The sequence below is a fragment of the Misgurnus anguillicaudatus genome, chromosome 3, assembly GCF_027580225.2.
Source record: "Misgurnus anguillicaudatus chromosome 3, ASM2758022v2, whole genome shotgun sequence".
Classification (NCBI taxonomy): Eukaryota; Metazoa; Chordata; class Actinopteri; order Cypriniformes; family Cobitidae; genus Misgurnus; species Misgurnus anguillicaudatus.
The window spans coordinates 24,209,684-24,224,462 of record NC_073339.2 but is presented as its reverse complement, the minus strand read 5'-3'; positions in this window follow the sequence as shown (position 1 = coordinate 24,224,462).

The window sequence follows — 14,779 nt, the reverse complement described above, 5'->3', positions numbered from 1 at the left end:
AATTGTCCACGTTTGTGTACAACAGGTTCCACTTACACACAATGAAATAATATGGTGCAAACAACAAAACATGTGATATCACGGTGTACAGGGAACATGCCATGGTATGAAGTGTTCAATGTCAGTGCATTACATATCGTAATGTAATGCACCAATAATATTTTTTTATTACTTGCACAGTTATAATGTAGATTTGCACTACTGGTCTGTTCAATACACTACTGGACTGTCTATTTCATACTCCCTGTTCATTTGCACTACTTGAATTGCATCGTTTGCACCCCTGTGTACTGAATATTAGAATAACTATTCACAATAACTTAAGCCATTGCACTCTTAACTGACTACAATACAAATTCATTCATGCACTACTTAAATATTAATTTCACTACTGTTCTGTTTAGTTTATTATGTACATATCCATTTGTACATTTCTGTATATTATGTTCATAGTACCACCCATACATAGTAAGTGTTTACATCGTATTACATAATCCTGCACCTATGCAATTATTATTGATACCCTGCACTTTTTATACTGCTTTTGCACTTCTGGTTAGACCTTACAGTAACTGCATTTCGTTGCCTTGTGCTTGTGTAATGACAATAAAGTTTAATCTAATCATATGGCCCACACAGCTATGTATTGAATGTTCTAATATGTTACCTTCGAAATTCAGTCGATGATGTGAGGAACTCCGACACCTTCATAAACCTCCACAGCCTCGATGCATCTTCTTTGTGTGTTGTTTACCTGTTCCACGTGCTCCGCAAGACCATTTTGTGCTTGAGCGCCACCAAGTCGTGTTTTACTGGAACTTCAGCAGCGCCAGTCACGTGAACAAAAGCGCCAATCTCATTGGTCGGCCAACTTTTAACGCGCCGCGTCAAACCAAAAAAACGCGTCCGAGGCGTTTTTCTGAAAATGACGCTTTTGCGCATCGCGCTTTTCGCGTGGGTGTGCGCACTCACATTGACGCTCGTTCTTGAGTCACGAGACGTTAAACGTCGACGATAAACGCGCCCGAAAAACGTCCCGGTGTGTAAAGACCTTTAGACAGGTTGCTCACGTGACACACGTCATTAGCTCAGTTTGAGTCTGCGCAGTATGCTCGACCCCCAGGAAGTGTGTGCTTCTTGACTTCACTTCCCAGATAGTAGGCTGTTTCTCAATATGCGTTCTTAAGCGATCTTGCGTCCTCGTGTCCTCGCTCTACGTCATCATTAACGGTCGAAGTTCATTCCAATTCTCAAGAACGCAAGGACAGAGGACGCATGAAAATACCCGGATGTGTTCTTGATATCGAGGATGCATCGAGTGCAGACTTGCTCAAATCGCTTTACGCCCCAGAAGTCATTGCGGCAAAACTTCCGAGTTCGGAATTCTTCCAAGGTCGCCTGGCAAGACCGATCTCCACGAGGACGCAAGTCCGTTCTTTGCGTTCTTGGAATTGAGAAACAGCCCATATCTTTTGGAATGAAAGCGACTCGGGAGTCAACTACAAGTAATGGCAATATCAGCTACTTTGTACATTAAAAGATCAAATTCAACTGAATGATGATAACACAACATACAATCAGACCAGTGATCATTAATCCCTTTTTACAGCTTATTTTCAGATATTTAGACAAGTCTTCCACTTTTATATAGGCTAATTTTACATAGGCCTACATACATAGCGACATACTCATCCACACATAATATTTTGGCTCCATATGCATACATACACACATCTGAATTGCTCGAAATGGATTAAGTAAAAAAAAAACACAGCCAACTGTCCAAAAGTGGCAATTATAGGATTACATACAGAGCATTATATCTATAAGATTATAATGTTTCGGGATCCAGGGGACCAATATATACAAAATATACCCCACACCTAGTGGAGTTGGCAACCAACAATAGTAGCAAATGTGCAAAGCAGCATAAAACAGAACCACACAACAAAGCAAGAAAAAACCACCTCAATTTTATTTATGATTGGACTCAACAGCTGACAACAACAACAAATCAACACACACAAGACAATACAGCGTTTCGTGTAGGTGTAGCAAGTGAACAAAATTTTAATTTAAGAAACTTACTATTGCGCTTCTGATTTGGCTGTGAGATTCGCTGAGAATGAATTGGCTGTGAGAATTTTCATTCCAAAATGGCGGCCGCGCTACTGAGCGCGCAACCGAGAGGCAGAAAGAAGAGACGTGCATTGTGTTGTAGGCTAGTAGCTGTGTCTGTAAGTCAAAATGCCAAGGAGTTGTTGTGTGGAAAATAGTACCAACAGAGTCAGTGCTGGGTGCCTGATGTTAACATACCAGTAGATGCGACTACCAAAGAGTATCGAAGCACAAGAGGAGAAACTCTCATTCTTTTTTGGCAACATCACTTAGTGGCGCTTCAGTAGCGCGGCCGCCATTTTGGAATGAAAATTCTCACAGCCAATTCATTCTCAGCGAATCTCACAGCCAAATCAGAAGCGCAATAGTAAGTTTCTTGAATTAAAATTTTGTTCACTTGCTACACCTACACAAAACACTGTATTGTCTTGTATGTATGTGTTAATCTGTTGTTGTTATCAGCTGTGGAATCCAATCATTAAATAGATACAAATTTGAGGTAGTTTTTTTCTTGCTTTATTATGTAATTCTATTTTATGCTACTTTACACCTTTAGTACTATTATTAGTTACCAACTCCACTAGGTATGAAATAATTCTGTACATATTATTCCCCTGGATCCCGTCTGTTATCCTATTATTGCCACTTTTGGACAGTTGGCTGTTTTTTTTACTTAATCCATTTCGAGCAATTCAGATGTATATGTGTGTGTATATGTGTATGTATATGGAGCCAAAATATTATGTGTGGATGAGTTTATGTCGCTATGTATGTATGTAAAATTAGCCTATTTAAAAGTGGAAGACTTGTCTAAATATCTGAAAATAAGCTGTAAAAAGGGATTAACGACCACTGGTCTGATTGTATGTTATTCTGTGTTATCATCATTCATTTTGAATTTGATCTTTTAATGTACAAAGTAGCTGATATTGCCATTCTAGTTGACTCCCGAGTCGCTTTCATTCCAAAATGGCGGATTCGTGGGGCTGCTGCTGGGCGCTGGTGTTGCAATGGAACGTTCTATTGAGTTTCCCCTCTTGTGCTTCTATACTCTTTGCTTTTACGTTACTAGCCTAACATTATAATTCATACATGTATCACAGTAACACTGCAAAAATAAAGACAGAAAAACAGATTAAACTAAAATCAAGTTTTATTTATATACAAACAATAAAGAACGCGTCAATAATTAAGGTTGTTGTAGCGGATCAGCTCATCAGGCGGGCTTTCTGCCTCCTGGATGCGCGCGCACCCTATGTTTGTAAACCTGCAACCCGTATACGCTTAAATTGAATTTAGTTGGACTTGATAGCAGAGGTAGACAATACTTAGTTACATTAGTTACATTTTCCAAGCATCTGTGCTTTATTAAGGTATTTGTATTGGGCAAATGTTTACTTCACTAAAGAATAGAATCATACGGTGTATTTTTTAATATTGGATATTAAAATTAATTTAATACCTAATTTAATATTGTTACTTGTGTAAAAGTATGTACTTAAAAATTAAATGTAAAACAAAAACTTGTATTTGTGAAATGTAAAAGAGTAAGAATTATAATAATATGCTTTGGAATGTATGTTTTCCAAAGAAAAACACTGATAAAATACAAATACTTGAAAAATACTTTTAAGTAGAAAGTTTTTTTTTCTTTTAAGTAGAAAGTAAAACCTCTGCTTGATAGTATGTTGCCGTCAATCTGACAATGCCCAACGCAATTGGATTAGAGAACTGTCAATCACTACCTGGTTCACTGCCTGTCATAATAAATTGAGGGTATGCAAATGACATCACCGTCGGCAAGAGGGACTGCGGTTACGTCCACTTACGACTTGGCGCAGTAACACCCTCCCTCTCCCATTATGAGAATGAGAAGGGGAGCAGACTTTTCAGGCGAGTCGAATTACTCCCAAAAGTGCTATTACGCCATAAAATATAGTTCCTCTTTTAAATCCGCTTAGAAAAGCGCTACGTTTTATTTTGTACCACCAAACTTGCTCGTATAACTACTCGTCTTAAATAGGAAAAACGTTGATGTGTTTGGTCACTTCTAACTTTATCTCTAAATGGTACCATTGATTGAATGGGGCTAAGCTAAATGCTATCGAAGCGTCGCAGCGCACTCCAGCGCTTACGTGCACGCACACAGATGATAGAGGGATGTATCAACAATTTTTAGTTAAGGTAATAACATATTTTAATATTGAAAATGAGTAGACTATTCCTTTAACGTAACATCCTTGCTGAAAAAAACAGCATCAAACCAGCATGGACCAGCATGGGAATTATGCTGGTCTATGCTGGTTTAGTTAGCTGGTGGTCACCAGCATACCAGCACCAAAACACAACATATGCTGGTCTTGCTGGTATGACCAGCATGGGATGCTGTTCCTAATGCTGGTTTGGTGCTGGTTTAGCTGGTGCTAATGCTGGTGCTGATGCTGGTTTAGCTGGTGTTCACTAGCAAACCAGCACCAAAACACAACATATGCTGGTCTTGGTGGTATGCTGTTTTTTCAGCAGGGATACTTTTACTCAAGTAAAACTACACAATTTAAATGTAATTAGGTATTAAATAAATGTTATTATACAACAGTTCTTTCTGGTTCTCGAATCTGATTGGCTAAGAGCCATACGATATTGTGCTGATAACAGCACTGTAGCCGCTTCACCTTTAGTATTATTCCGCCACCTAGTGAATGGAGGTCCTAAGCAGGCTCATCTCTGAATGGAAAAACACAGACGCGCTGTTTGAATCACTCTCCGTGTATCTCATTAGTTTACTAGCTCATAAATCAGTCTGAATCCCCAATCTGAAGTTATTAGTCAAAGATCAGCGCTCTTGGATGTTACGTTACAGTTAATGGGAGAAATGTCTTGTCACATCGTGTGGATTATTAACACTTGGAAAGAGGAATATAAACACTCGTTTTTTTTCTGGAGCTATATTTCTTATCAGAACGCGAAAACACCGTGAAACAGCAGGTAAGCACCGCAGCTTTTAAATGTGGACATTGATCATTTACTTTATCGTGACCTGACTATTAAAACATGTTATGAGATATCGCCACTGGTATATTTATAAGCAGCATGCAAAAACATATCTCTGACACTTATAAAAAACAGTTTTATATAGTACTGACAAGAACAAAGTTTAATAATAATAATCGAGTGCTCGTATCACGTTAAGAATAAATGAGAAAGCAATAGTAACGTTATACAAATAGTTTTATTAACTTTTACCTCGCGCCAAAACAATAACAACACAAAAGACACTAAATATGAATTAAAAAACAAGTAATAGTTTGATCATGACACCAAATACTGCTGATTTGATCTCATTTTGACGATCATAAACAAACAAGGCCAACATGAGAGCCGGGGTATCTCTGTCAGAAATGTAGCCCAGAGAGGGCGGTGGTCAGCGGGGCGAGTGAACACTGATGTCCGCTCATGCTTTGGTTCTCATTCGTACCGAATCTCACTAAGCAAACGTTCAAACAGGCGCTATCTTTACTAATCGACTGCAGATTTAAATATAATACATATACATTCTCGACTGAACTAATCTTAAAACTACACTTTGTGACCAAGAAACGGTAATATAAAGTAACGGCTTTTCCGTCCATTGAGTTGTTATGAGCTTCAAAGCAGCCGAAAGTTTTACCTGTCATTCTGGCCGCCCTCAAATCCGTGGCGGAAGAAGTAGTTCTCAAACAAAGAGGCTTTTAAAATAACTCCGTTGTTGTTTTCTAGTTTTCGTTTTTCAAACGTGTGCCGTCGAACTGTTGTATAAAAGCAATATCGCTCTCGGAGTCGTGTGATATAGCTCTATATCATCACGGCTGTGATTGCCTCCGGCACTCGGCCTGCGGCCTCGTGCCTCTGGCCTAATCACAGCCGTGATGATATAGAGCTATATCGCACTTCTACTCGAGCGATATTGCTTAAATATGTAATATTAAAGAATACACAGTGTGATTATATGCTTTAGAATGTAGTAAAGTAAAATTTTCCCCAATACAAATACCTTTATAAAGCACAGATGCTTGGAAAATGTAACTAATGTAACTAAGTACTGTCCACCTCTGCTATCAAGTCCAACTAAATTTAATTTAAGCTGATAATAGTCAGTTTTACTGGCATTTTTCACAGCAGCCCCTATGAAAACCAACCATTTTGTTTTAAGTTTTGCCACTCAACCGGGTGAGCTCTCGCGTAGTTACGTGGAAAAGTGACGTCAATGCATACCCTCTATTCACTTATTCCGCCATGCCCTTTTTTAATTCTTCGCTCTTCCGCATTTTGTCAACCGACTTCCGCTAACATGCATTCGGTAGCTAGTTTAGTAATTAGAAGATTGTTTGTAGTTCACTATAACTTTAGCGAAATTACAAATAACGCTACTGATGTAAATGTTTTAAAATAGGAGCACGGAGAAAACTTAACAATTCTTGGATAGTCTCATATTGTCCCATCAATCGTCACGTGGTTGGACGATGAAGCGGCCGTGGCAAGTAACCGGGACATATTTAATTATCTCGTCCTGTCAGAAGGAGTTAATGGAGCAGCATTGAAAATTATTAATTATTATTAGTACGGCAAGTACTGATGCCTTCCAATATTTACATAGTGGGTCGTGTACTGTTACGCAGCGAGGATGATTTCATATTCTTTTAAAGGAAATGTTTACCCCAGCCAGTCCAGTAACTCACCAATTCATTTGTATATACCAGGATAGAATTCATTTGCAAACTTGCCAAGACTTATTCCTTCAAATCAGGAGACTTAAATCCTTTTAAGGGGAATCTATACCGAGCTCACATATGGTTTAAGAAATTCCTGACAGGTAACATCTGATCACATTGTAAAGGTTTAATAAAACTGCATGACAGGTAACATCTGATCACATTGTGAAGGTTTAACAAAACTGCATGACAGGTAACATCTGATCACACTGTAAAGGTTTAATATAACTGCACAACAGATCACATTGTAAATGTTTAATATTACTGCATGACATCTGATCACACTGTAAATGTTTATTATAACTGCCTGACAGCCAGGTAATGGATTACATATGAAGGTTTATAAAAATAACTATGGACTAAGAAACAGTTAACTTTTCACCCTGCAATAAATTAAGACGCAGCTTTATCAGAGAGCTGATCCCAAGCATATATCTGGAAGCTGTTGGTGTATGTACTGGTAAAGTGCTCTGCAACTGAATGTAATGCATGCAATATCAACCCTGTGTAAAGTAGGCATGGGCTGGTCTAAGATTCTGGTGATATGATAACCTTTCGCAAAATACCACGGTTTTATGGTGTTGCGGTATTGCCATTGCAACACTAAAATGTGTTATTTTCAAATGCCAGGTAAAAAATAAAGCCTTTAAATTATAATATGCTTTCAAAAATATATAATATTTTGTAATGTATATTAAATGTAAACATCAAATCAATCACATGACTTAATTATTTAATTAATTTGTATAAACACAGCTCATAGCTTGGAGACAGTATCACAAAACATTTGAGTGATTTTGAAACCTTTTAAAACCTCAATATACCTTGAAACCGTAACCGGCCCATGCCTAGTGTAAACTTGACAAAGATGGTTGTTCCTCAGCAGAGTTATGTACATTTGTGCCAACTCAACACATTGGAGCAGTTTCTCGGACAAGGTTTACAGGACTAGGCCTTAAAGGAACAGTATGTAGGATTGTGGCCAAAACTGGTATTGCAATCACAAAACTTGTGGCTAAAACTGGTACTGCAATTACACAACTGGTGGCCAATACACAAAATGACAACATAAACATCAGCTGAGGACTGCAACTCCACTTCTTAAATGACAATATCCTGACCAGACCACTGTTGTCAGTGATATAAGTATTTGAAATGAAAATGATTTCTTAATGTCTAGTTACATATCAAAGCCATTTTATGATAAATTGATATAGGTTTCTTACATACTGTTCCTTTAATTATATTAGGACATTTTAGCTTTTACAAACAAACCCTACAATAAAACAAGACTGGTGTGCATCTTGTGACAAAACAATGACACTCATATATGTTGAGGTATGTCAGTACAAGGTGTTTTTAAATTATTGTAGCTCAAATATGCATTTTAGCCTGGAACCAGGATAAGCCCTGTCTGGGAAACCGCACCATTGTTTTCCCATATGTAGGTTGCTTCAGGTTGAGTTGTGATTTTAAAGTGTAGTTGTGGTCAGAGACGGATGGATCCTCCCATTGTGTTTCTGCATCACAGTTCAGGAACATCACAGTATCATCCTCAGTTGTCGACTGCATCACTGACAAGCATCAATGTATCTATATTTCAGTGTATATGAAAATAATATAACCATAAACATTTTTATGTTAGCATTTAAAATAAACTTGCATCATGAGAATTACAGTAGAATATAAATGCACCCAAACTTAAACAGAACATTGTGTTAGAGAGAGATGCATTAAAAAGAGACAGTAACGTTATACACACAACCTCTAAATGCAGTGCTAAATAATATGTCGTTTAAAGAGCCAGTAAGATAACAATTTTAAGCATCCTATCACTATTTATAAGTCCCGGACAATAGGTTTATGCATGCAAGGTCAAAAAAACACTGTCATTTTCTCAAAATATAAATTTAAAATTACCCCATTTCTCAGAGATCCCCAAACGATTCGTGTGAAGCCATTCAACGACTCAGCCTGCCTAAACCCCACCTTTCAGTAGCCTACTCTGCTCTGATTGGTCAACTGACAGAGTGCCTTTGCACAGATTACTGATCAGTCTCACAGACCACAGATCGGTGGGACGGACCAACAACAGTGCAGCATGTATTGACCTCGTGCTAACATGATTTACTGAGAAGACATTGTCAACATCAATACACATCATTCATCATTAATCCAAGCATAAAAACGACGATTGAAACTAACATTTTACACTCATTTAAGCATTTATCTAAACTAACAGGGTCATAGCAAAACCGTAAATAAGCATGCGTTAGCCGTTTGCTAACGTGACTCTCTGACAGTAAATTAACAGTTTAAACACGCAACATCATTCATCATTAATCCAAACAATACAAACGACGATTGAAACTAACAATTTTACACTCTTTTAAGCATTTATGTAAACTAACCGGGTCATTGCTATCGTGACTCTGACAGTATATAAGTTAGAGTTTAAACAACGATATCATTCATCATTAATCCAAGCAATAAAAACGACTATAGACATTTTACACTCATTTAAGCAAGTATGTAGCTATAATCATACTTACAGGTTGTGGTTAGGAGACGCATGTTGTTCCAAATAAAGTGGGTACTGAACCATCTTTCATTGCCAAACGTCTAAATCCCTCCGTTAAAAATTTATTTTAACCACTGATTCTTCACAGCCAGACACGTTTAGAATATCCCTCCTTGAAAAAGTCTCCTTTGGTAGTGAAAACAACACAAGCTGAAAACACAGCGTGAGCTGATGTTTACACTCACACACTGCTGTGGGCGGGTCATAGTTTTTGTTTCTCCCGCAGGCAAGGCTGTAGGCGGAGATTAGTATCTCGTGTGACGTGGATAAGTTCGTGTGGCAGGAGATTCAATTAGGGATGCATATCAATTAATCGCGATTAATCTATAGCAGAATAAAAGTTTTTGTTTACATCATATATGTGTGTGTACTGTGTATAATAACTTTGTATAGTTAAAGGCACACACATGCATGTATATATTTAAGCAATGTTTACATATGTATATACATTTGTATATTTATGTATAATTTATATTATATATAAATATAAATACTTAGTATATAAATTTTTTTCTTTCTTAAAATTATACATGCATGTGTGCATATTTATACATACATAATTATTATACACAGTTCACACACATATATGATGTAAACAAAAACCTTTATTCTGCTATAGATTAATCGCGATTAATTGATATGCATCTGTCAGTACCCGATCCGTGCCGCCTGTCCAATCTGTTTTGCGCATGCGCATAATTGTGCGCATGCGCAGAAGCTCAACTTGTTTTACGACAGTTTACGACCCTACCTGATCTGTTCTACGCATGCGCGACAACCGGAGTTTAAAAATAGTGAAGAAATGCGTCATATAAGAACACCGGCGAACATATGGAGGCTAAGGTAAGTGACGGAAATGTTCGTTCAAAAGTTTTTAATGCAGATATACAGGCGTCTTTATGCATAAACAACAAGGTCACTAAGACATAATATACAGTATTTCATATCATCATGTAGTAGTTAGCTAGACTAGCTGGCTGGTTAGGCTTACAATGAAATGCAGTGTGTCCGGTTACCTGAAAACTTCGAGTGTTTAACTAACATTTATTTGATGGTGTATTGGCCCTGACTAGATTCGTGTGACATGTAGGCTAAACCACAATCCTTGTTGATACCAGAGGTGGACATTAGTACTTAAGTATTTTACTTTCTACATAAAACTAAATGTTTAAGTATTCCTTTTTAATCAGTGTTTTACTTTGGAAAACATACATTCTAAAGTATATTATCATAATTTTTACTCCACTACATTTCATAATTTCAAGTGTTTGGTTTCCCTACTGAAAATCCAGCTAAAACCAGCATAAGCTGGTAGCTGTTTTTTGCTGGTTTAAGCTGGTCAGGCTGGAAGACAGCTGACCCACCAGCTTTGCCAGGCTGGGAGGACAAGCTTAAACCAGCTACTGCCACCTTAAAGCTTATGCTGGTTTTAGCTGGATTTTCCAGTAGGGGTGTATTTTAATCTCTATCTGTTTATCTTATTTATGTTTATTGTTTCGTCATGTCATCTTTTTCAATTCAATTCAATTCAATTTTATTTATATAGCGCTTTTCACAATACTCAATTGTTTCAAAGCAGCTTTACATTAATAGAAGCAGTAAAAGCACAGAAAAATGACAGATAGCATAACATAATACACAATAGCATAAGCAGTCGAATTTGCTGCGGCTATGACGCGACATTATGAGCGAGCATATTACTAATGTAACGTCGAGAAGAGGAAGCTAAGTTAAGCCCAAGCAGGCTACCTCCCCGGGGTAAAAAACCCCCTAGGAGAAAAAAAACAAAAACCCCGGGTTGTTTAGCCGAGGAAATAAAAATAAAAGTCCTAGGAGGGAAAAACCCTTGGGAGATATACATGTATATACACACATATTAACGGATAAGGAGCTTAAGCAGAGATTAAGCGGATATTAAGCGGGTCCTGCCGGTGGTCGTTGGTCAGGCATCAACTGGGCATCACATTGAAGGACGATCAGTAGATCAGAGGTGTGCCGACTTTCACATCTACCGGAACTGGGTCTGTTTGTCCCATTGTCCTCAGGGTCAATGGGACCCAGGGACGAGACAGGGAGAGAAAAACAAAATCATATTAGCGTAGGGGCCGTTCACATGTAATGCAAGTGTCACACAGTGATGTGGTTTAATCAGCTTAGTTTCAGAAAGACTAACTATTGCGGCATAATTATATTATCCACAGTTGAGGATTTTGCAAATTGGGGGCCCACTGCGACGGTATATATGGTAACTAAGGGTCACCTTCCGATTTTTAAGAGAAAATGAAACCTGTCGACCCGTTTGACTAAGGCCTGTAACCACACTGTCGTCGTTAATGCAGGTTCAGTGGCAAACGGGTCTATATTGCATACTATTTACAAGATCACGAAAAAAACGCCAACATAGCAACCTGACCATACGTGTCAACCCGTTTGACTAAGGCTGGAGGCCCCACTGTCGTCGTTAATGCAGGTTCAGTGGCAAACGGGTCTGTATGGCATACTATTCACAAGACACAAGAAAGCGCCAAAATCACAACCCGACCATACGTGCCAACCCGTTAGACTAAGGCCGGAAGCCCCACTGTCGTCGTTAATGCAGGTTCAGTGGCAAACGGGTCTGTATGGCATACTATTCGCAATAGAAAGAAAGCGCCAAAATCACAACCCAACCATACGTGCCAACCCGTTTGACTAAGGCCAAAAGCCCCACTGTCGTCGTTAATGCAGGTTCAGTGGCAAACAGGTCTGTATGGCATACTATTTGCAATACAAAGAAAGCGCCAAAATCACAACCCAACCATACGTGCCAACCCGTTTGACTAAGGCTGGAGGCCCCACTGTCGTCGTTAATGCAGGTTCAGTGGCAAACAGGTTTGTATGGCATACTATTCACAAGAACACGAAAGTTCCAAAATCGCAATCCGACTATAGGTTAAGATAAGATTTTTATTTATTTATTTGGTTGGTCTGTGTTATGACCGCGAGTGCTTTGTTCCGTACAGATAACTATTTCGAGTTAAGTACTTTTACTAGACAAATTATGCGAATGCTTTGTTGAAGAGAAAAGTTTTAAGTCTAGATTTAAAATTATCGACTGTTTCTGATTCTCGGACATCGGTTGGTAAATCATTCCAGAGCTTAGGGGCTAAGTAGGAAAATGACCTTCCACTTTTAGACACTTTTGATAGTCTAGGGATAATCAAGAGACCAGAATTTTGCGACCGTAGTGTGCGTGATGGATTGTATTCTGATAGTAATTCTCTAAGATATGAGGGTGCTAGGCCATTTAAAGCTTTGTAGGTGATTAGTGATATTTTAAATTGTATGCGATATTTAACTGGTAGCCAGTGTAAAGATGCCAGAATTGGGCTTATGTGGTCATACTTTTTAGATCGAGTAAGTAGCCTTGCGGAAGCGTTTTGAACTAGCTGAAGCTTGTTTACTTGATTTGCATGGCATCCCCCGAGTAGCGAGTTACAATAGTCTATTCTAGAGGTCATAAAAGCATGGATAAGCTTCTCTGCGTCAGATGTAGACAGTATATGGCGTATTTTCGAGATATTTCTAAGATGGAAGAATGCTGTGCGGCAGACGTTGGCGATATGACTATCGAAGGATAAGTTGCTGTCGAACATCACACCTAAGTTCCTAACCGTGGAAGATGGCACCACAGTGCAGCCATCTATGTGCAACTTGTAATCTGACATATTATGTTTGTAGCGATTCGGTTCAATAATAAGTATCTCTGTCTTATTGGAGTTCAGCTTAAGAAAGTTATGTGCCATCCAGTCACTAACATCGCTAAGGCAGTCTGTTAGCTTAGAAAACGTGTGTGTTTCGCTAGGATGTGAAGAGATGTAAAGCTGGGTATCATCCGCATAGCAGTGAAAACTTATGTTATGTTTCCTGATAATGTCTCCTAGAGGTAACATGTATAACGAGAACAGGATAGGACCTTAAACTGATCCCTGCGGTACACCGTATTTAACCAGCGAGTGATATGACTCTTCCTCGTTTACATAAACAAAGTGATAGCGATTGGTTAGATACGACCTAAACCAGGCTAGCGCCTGACCACTGATACCAACATAGTTTTCTAGTCTACTGAGTAAGATTCTGTGATCTATTGTGTCAAAGGCTGCACTAAGGTCTAATAATATAAGAATTGAGATTTCACCACGATCGGATGTTAATAGGAGGTCATTTGTAACTCTAAGCAACGCTGTCTCTGTGCTATGGTGGGGCCTGAATCCTGATTGGAACTTTTCATATGTACTATTATTTGTCAAGAATGTGCGTAACTGGCTTGCCACTACCTTTTCTAATATTTTCGAAAGAAAAGGGAGATTTGAGATTGGTCTAAAGTTATTAAGCTCTCCCTGATCAAGCTGCGGTTTTTTAATCAGCGGTTTAATAACTGCTAGTTTGAAAGCTGTTGGAACGTATCCTATTTCTAGCGATGAGTTAAAGATATTTAGAACCGGGGTTGACACTACAGGGAATACCTCTTTAAACAGTTTTGTGGGAACGGGGTCTAATATACAGGATGATGATTTGGATGATGTAACTAGTCTAGAGAGCTCATCTATTGTAGTAGGTTTAAATGAATCAAGATGTTCGTATGGTAGTCTAGTGTTAAGTGAACTAACGGGTTGAGTGGTGGCTGCCTGGGTAGCTACGATGTTTTCCCTTATAGCCGTAATTTTGTTAGAAAAGAAGTTCATGAAGTCGTTACTATTGTGTTGAAGTTTACTATTGGTTTCTGTTTGTTCTTTATTTCTAGTCAGTTTTGCAACGGTGCTGAAGAGGAAACGAGGGTTATTATGATTCTCATTTATAAGCTTGCTAAGATAGGTAGATCTGGCGGTTTTAATAGCCTGTCTGTATTGTTTAACACTCTCTTTCCATGCTGCACGCCATACCTCTAACTTTGTGCTTCTATAATTTCTTTCCATTTTCCTAGTTGCCTTTTTGAGTGCTGCGGTGTGATGATCATACCATGGAGCTGGCGGTTTTTCTTTGATTCTCTTTTTTCGAATGGGAGCAACGGCATCCAATGTGTTAGAACAGACATTGTTTAGGTTTTCTATTACAATATCTAGATCGTCAGAGTTATCTGCTACATGTTTAATTTGGGACAGGTCTGGAAGAGTGCTAATAAATCTATCTTTAGTGGTGGAGATAATTGTTCTGGCTAATCTGTAGCATGTTGTGGATTGAGTGATCCTATCTAGAAGTACAGTGTATGACACAAGGTAATGGTCAGAAACTGCATCACTCTGAGGTGATATTTTGATGTCATTAATATTGAGGCAGAGTGACAGAATTAAGT